This window comes from Bubalus bubalis, chromosome 18, assembly GCF_019923935.1.
Source record: "Bubalus bubalis isolate 160015118507 breed Murrah chromosome 18, NDDB_SH_1, whole genome shotgun sequence".
NCBI lineage: Eukaryota > Metazoa > Chordata > Mammalia > Artiodactyla > Bovidae > Bubalus > Bubalus bubalis.
Genome location: NC_059174.1, coordinates 65,082,559 through 65,089,490, shown reverse-complemented (window position 1 = coordinate 65,089,490; position 6,932 = coordinate 65,082,559).

Genomic DNA, 6,932 nt, shown 5'->3' with positions numbered 1-6,932 from the left:
CTCATACACAGTTGGCAGAAAGACAAAAAGGAACGAACGCTTTAGATCAGAGATGGGCAGATGTTAAAATGTTAAACATCTACCTACACAAGTAGCAGTCTGGGAAATATGACATATTCATACAAAGAACGAATTCAAGTATTTAAAGCAGTTTTATTTGTAATACTCCAAACCTGGAAATAACCCAATGTCCATACACAGATGAATGGATAAATAAGGTGGTTATCCAAAGAATAGAAGACTACTCAGCAATTAAAAAAAAATTAACTACTCATATAAGCATCATTGTTGAATCACAAAATAATCATGCAGCTTGAAGTAAATCAGTTTTTTAAAAAAGGATATACATCTTATGTGCCTATTTGAAATTACAGAAATAACAAACTAACCTCTTATAAAGGAAAACAAGTAAATGAATCAATGATTATCTGTAGGGCTGAGGAGAGTAGGGAATGAAGTTCCAAAAGGGCATGAGGTAAATATGTGAGAGTTAAATTAACTTTAATGATTGTGATGATGGTTTCACAGCTTTACACAAATGTCAAAGTTTATCAAGTCTTACCCATTAGGTAAGTGCGCTTTGTAGTATGTCAGTTATACAATCCGTGTTGTTCAGGGGTTACCTTACCGTTTGCTAAATCTTAATAAAGCCTTAAAAAGTGGTTCCAAATAAAAGCCTAGATGTCCCACTTCTCCTGGTTAATTAGGTTGGGAACCCCGTATGATCTCTACCATCTCTCTCCTTATGCCCTGGGAAGCAGTCTTGCCTCAGTGGCAGCAAATATTGGCAAGCAATATTGCCACTTGAATCAACAGAACTGCTGGCTGGGTCACAAAAGACATATCCTTGGACTACAGGGTTGCCCTTCTATCTTTGTTTTCCTACCAGGAGAGCAGTGGCCTTGAGGGAACAGCACAGAAGTGCTATAGGAGCCCACAAATCTCACCTATAGGAAATACAGTTACAGAGGTCCCAAGAATTTCTTACACATTGATCCCACAGTATATGGTCACTGGGACATTTGTGGATGAACTTTCAGAAGAGGCATATTCTGTCTAATTTACTGCAGTCTTCTCAACCCCCGAATAAGTCAGTGTTTCTGCACCAATGAAACCAACCCCCTTTAAAACTGAGTTCCCCTGCCAAATTTATGGTTAACATCTCTACTCAAAATTGTATTCCTTTTCTTGTCCTGTCCCTGTTCCACCCAGGATTGAGGACTATCAAATAAAAGCAGGACCCCATGGGTCCTCCTGGGCACAAAAGTTCCTCCATGTCCCTTGTTTGTTAGTATTGCTAGAAAAAGGCTTTAGTTTCCAAGGCTTTCTCTGAGTTCCAAAGAACAGATTCAAGCAGCTCCTAATTAAGGAAGTGGGGGAATACAGAAACAAAGGAAAAACAGTCAGGAAAGAAAAGTAATGACAGCTTAAACAATGCTGCCATGCTGCTGTTTAGTCTCTAAGGCCTGTCTAACTCTTTTGCGACCCCATGGACTGTAGCCCACCAGGCTCCACTGCCGGGGTCCAGCCCCAGCTGATCCAGGGTACTTGAAGGGGAGACGGCGTAGGCGACCTATTTATTTATTCAGAGATATAAAGAGTAATAGAATGAGGATAGCTCAGTAGGAAAATTCAGTGGAGAAAAGAAGCTGAGTAGCTTGGTTTACGCGGAAAATCAATATAACCCGTGACACCAGGTTAGCTCTGACCACGGAGGCCACAGGCGCCCTCCCGAATAGCGGAAGGTGCCCCACCTTAGACACCTTCTCGAGTGGGTCTTAGAAGCCCAGGCAAATAAGTGGTCGCAGAGGATATCCTTGCTCCAGATGGACACTCAGCTGGAGGTTGAGGGGAAGAATGACATGGGGAGACCAAGCGTTGGTGAGCAAGGCCCATAGCTTTATTTTTAACAGGGGCTTATATACCCTAAGTTACACATAGAGGATAATAGGGGATGCAAAGTCAGCAGTCTTTGATCCTTATCAAAAACCAGGGTTTCTTTCCTGCAAATTTATCGTATACAAATGGTTTAGGTGATTTACATCATCTTCTGGCCAGAAGGCCTATTAACATTTTATGACTCTTGACAAAGACTTATCAACAAAGACTTATTTTCTCTAAGAGTAATTATTTTAAGGTTTGGCGCCATCTTTCGAAGATAAAATTGCATTCCTATAGGGCGGATGTGTAATGGGTTTACAAAGGAAAGAATTTATTACCTTAAGGGTCTAAAGTTACTAACACCAAGGCCACTACTTATTTTTTCTACATACCAACTATATTAATTAATACACATTCAAGGATACAATTCAGGGGATGTGGAAACTTGGCAACAAGCATTGGCTCATTAATGAAATCTTTTACTAGTTTTATTCTGACAGTTTCTAACTCTCTGAGAGGCTCTAAGCTATTTGAATATCAGGCTTTCCGTGCCTCTCGAGGCTGGGAGACTGTAAACAATCGTATGCATAGCTGTAGGAGTCCGGGTAAACTTGTCAGGCGAGTTAGAGAGCCATCTGAGGGGGTTGGATTTAAACACTCCTAATTGCCCAGGAACTTTATTAATTGGAGCTGTAAGTTAACTCTTTGACAGACAGTGAGATGGTGGTGGGGGACAGCCCCCAGTAAAGTCAGAGGTGAGAGCACAAAGCAATAAAGTAGGCAGACTCTGGTTTTTTTGGGGTAGATGCTCGAGAATATCCGGGGGCACTCCCGAGGCTCGATCCCGCCTTTGCGTATGCTGAGCCTCCTTCCTCATGACCTTTGTCACGAGTGGAATGTCTCTCGCCGGCTCCCGGCACTCCACTGTCCATGAAATTCTCCAATCAGGAATACTGGAGTGGGTTGCCATTTCCTTCTCCAGGGGATCTTCCCGACCCAGGGACCAAACTCATGTCTCCTGCTTGGCAGGTGGATTCTTTACCACTGAGCCCCCTGGGAAGCCCATCATAAACAACAGCCCAGCAATAAAACAGTCCTAGTTCCTCCTCAAGGGATACATAGAACTATCTGACACATACCTTTGAGCTGTTCTGTAGAAACCAAGATCTCCACCCAGGTGGAAGATAGTGACTACATGCTGACCATAAGCACACAGACTCCAGGCTGGTTGAACCTAGAAGGTTGATGATTAAGAAAACCAAAACATCACCGTGTTAACTCAATACAAGCAATCAGAAGAAAGTCCATGAGAAGCAACACTCAAACCAGATGTTTCCTTTAAAAACTCTTCCCTGAAATCCACTGGGGAGTTCAGGTATTTTGAACATTAGCTGCCCATTCTCCTTGCTTCTGTATGTGCGTGCTCAGTCCCTTCAGTCATGTCTACCTCTTTGCAACTCTATGGACTGTATCCCACCAGGCTCCTCTGTCCATGGTATTCTCTGGGCAAGAGAATTTCCTCCTCCAGGGATCGAATCTGCATCTTCTGCACTGCAGGTGGATTCTTAACCACTGAGCCACCTGGGATGCCCTCTCCTTGCTTAGTGCCCTGCAATAAATGCTATGCTTCACTTCACCACAACCTGGAGTCAGTAGACTGGCTGTGCTACACCTGGGCAAGTGGACTTGAGTTTGGCTGAGTAACACCAATAATGATTCTACCTGATCCTTATAGTCTAACAATAAATGACACTAGCCTATTAAACGGAGAAGGCAATGGCAACCCACTCCAGTACTCTTGCCTGGAAAATCCCATGGACGGAGGGGCCTGGTGGGCTGCAGAGTCGAATACGACTGAAGCGACTTAGCAGCAGCAGCAGCAGCCTATTAAAATTTGCACATCATGGCACAAAACCTGGGGAAAAGCCCCCCTCAGTGGGGCTAGGAAGTATGTAAACAAGAAAATAAAATTTTCATGTTGCTCACAGAAGCACTGGGGGTCCTCAAAACAAAGGCCTCCTCTTTAGGGTGACTTCTGGCCTCTCCAAAAATCCTGGCAGCATCCACCAATTAGGACCACAAGGCCCTGCAGTCTTTCTTGCAAGGCCTTGGGGAGCAATGCAAATTAGACCACAGCTGGACAAAGAGCTATTTATTTCCTGCCATAATAAGGTCCTAGAAAGCACAGCAAGTTTGGGATTCTCACAAAATCTGTTCTCTCCTACCTGCTCATCGATCATAATTCTGCTTCCAAACCCCTGTGGATGAGAGAATAGACCTGCCAAAATTAAAGTTGCAAAAGCGGGCCTTTACAAAAGATCACAATCCAGAGCAATGTGCAGCAAGCAGTTCCCGGGTTAGTAAATTAGAACCTGGAAAAATTCATTACAAGTATGACATAAGAACAATAATGTCCCTTGCCAGGAGCCAGCACGGGAGATCCCACCCATGACAAGGTCATGCAGAGGAGACCTGACAGGCAAGGCGGATCAGGACTCGAGGGACTCCTTGGACCTGCTTGAGCATCTACCCCGAAATCAAAGTCTGTCTGTCTACTGTTTACTATTTATGCCTTTCACCAACTCCTCTGACATTAACAGGGGGCTATCCCCGACCACCTTTCTCTGAAAAAGATCAACTTAAGGCTCTAGTTAATAAGTCTTCTGGGCATGAAAGGAGTATTTCAATTCAAATTTCTGTTGGCATTCTAGCTTGCCTGGCAGGTTTGTCCATACCCTTTGTTGGGAAGCATAGTGCAAAATAGCCATAAAAGGAGAAAGTCCTTGGGAAAATGGTGAAGGGCCAGAAATACCTGGCTTTGCATTGCGGACAGAAAAACATCTCCTGCCTTTGGTTATGCTTGGCGCCAAGAGTTAATAGGGATGTTACTTGTGAAAGCGGGTTGTGGGATAAGCCCATGAGTCATTTAGAGCGCGCTGTCCCTGAAATGTTTTTACTGATTATGTGTTAACTCCGTATGCACTCTGGTGACTGTATACTTTAAGCTCTTTGTTCCTGCTTCTATAAAAAAGCTTGACTGCAGAAATAAACTTGTCAGTCCTTGCAAGAGACTGTCCAAGTGTCCTTCTTTCAGGTTCGTCGCTTCCAAGTCCCAGGGAGAAAATCCCCAACAAGTGGTGCCACGAACAGGGGCTTGAAAGGAAGGCTGAACAAAGTGGCAAGCCCCTGCAGAAAGAGGTGAACAGGATGGGACAACATAGCTGTAAAATTCCTTTCATTTCTATAATGCATCATTTCTTGAAACAAAATGGTGTTAATGTTTCAAGAGATCAGTTGAACGACTGCTATCATATTTTACTGGAACAATTCATGGTTCCCAGAAGAGGGGACACTTAATCTAGACATATAGAAAAGGGTTAAAAATAATATTTTGAGAGCATATCGGCAAGGAGTACATGGTCACTCATACGGGCTATCAGAACAAATTGAAGGGCATAACGTTGATTTGGAAGTAAAAACTATTCGATCTTTACATGAATATGAGCTTAAGGAACAAGATATGCAAGGTGCTTTGAAATATAAGAATGTTATGCTCAATCAGACACAATCCTTAGAAAAACAACTTAAGACATATATATACAGGATATGTCAAAACTGAAGCCACTTAGAACGGAAATCATTTCATTCAACGGACAGCCCAAATCTGAGGTTTTTCCCTCTGCTCCGCCTGTAACAGCAATTCCTAACTTTGCTCATACTAATCATTTCACTCCTCCTCGGGAGATGCCTGCTTGCACTTTCGCTTTCCCGATGCAATTTAATCAACCTGCCCAAGACCAAAATACTTGGGCTAATCTAGATTTTGGCATGTTGTCTAGCTTTAAGAAAGCATGCACTCTGTATGGACCTACTTCTCCTTACTGTATAGAATTTCTTGGAGGATGGGCTGGCCATTGGATGCCATATGATTTTTTTTCAAATAGCAAAGATGATTTTAAATCCTCAACAATTACTGCAATGGCAAATATGGATTAATGATGAGGCCTGACAGCTGATGATTAACCAGCAATCTCGTGGTAACCCTGCCAATGTAACCTATGATATACTCACTGGAACAAGAGCCATGGCTGATATGATTGCACAATTAGCTAATATTACCCCTCAGATGTTACATTGCATTAAAGAAACTGCCTGCAGGGCATAAGCAAAGGTTGATAGCACTAACTCTGATGGTTCACTTGTTAAGATTATTCAAGGACATGAAGAGGAATATTCTCAATTTATAGGAAAATTAAAGGATGCAATTGAGAAATCTATTAAGGATGTGACTTTACAAAATATTATTTTAAAACAACTTGCTTTTGAAAATGCTAATGAGGAATGTCAATCCATGCTCAGACCAATTCGAGAGACTGGCTCTCTTACGGAATATTTGGAAGCATGTAGGGACATCGGATCTATGTCCCATAGAGCAAAATTGGCAGCATTGGAAACCTTTAATGTACAGAAAATTGCTAACGCCGAATGTTTTAACTGTGGGAAGCCCGGCCATATGAAAAAACAATGTCGCATGCCAACACAGGCTAGAAAAAATAATATTACTTCTAATAAGAAGAGACCCCCAGGAGTATGTCCAAGATGTAAAAGGGGGTTCCATTGGCTGAATGAATGTCATTCTAAATTTTATAAGGATGGAAACACCTTGAACCCCGGTGCACAACAAAAACAACAGGGAAACTGATAAAGGGGCCGTCCTCTAGCCCCGCTACAAAAGGAGGACCTAGCGTTACGACGCTACAAGCAGCTACATCTAAGAGTGCTCGCACTGATATACCTAGTCCTTATGATAGGGAGCTAATAGAATTATACGACCCCCACAAAATGCCCACTGGATATTATGGCCCGATTCCACCCGGGACAGTGGGACTGATGTTGGGACGTAGTAGCTGCACAATGAGAGGTTTAGTGGTATTGACTGGTGTTGTGGATGAAGATTATGAAGGGGAAATACATGTTATGGTAAATGTTCTGAAAAAGGGGAAATGCATACTTACAAATAGGGGAACATTTTGCACAATTATTACTTTTGC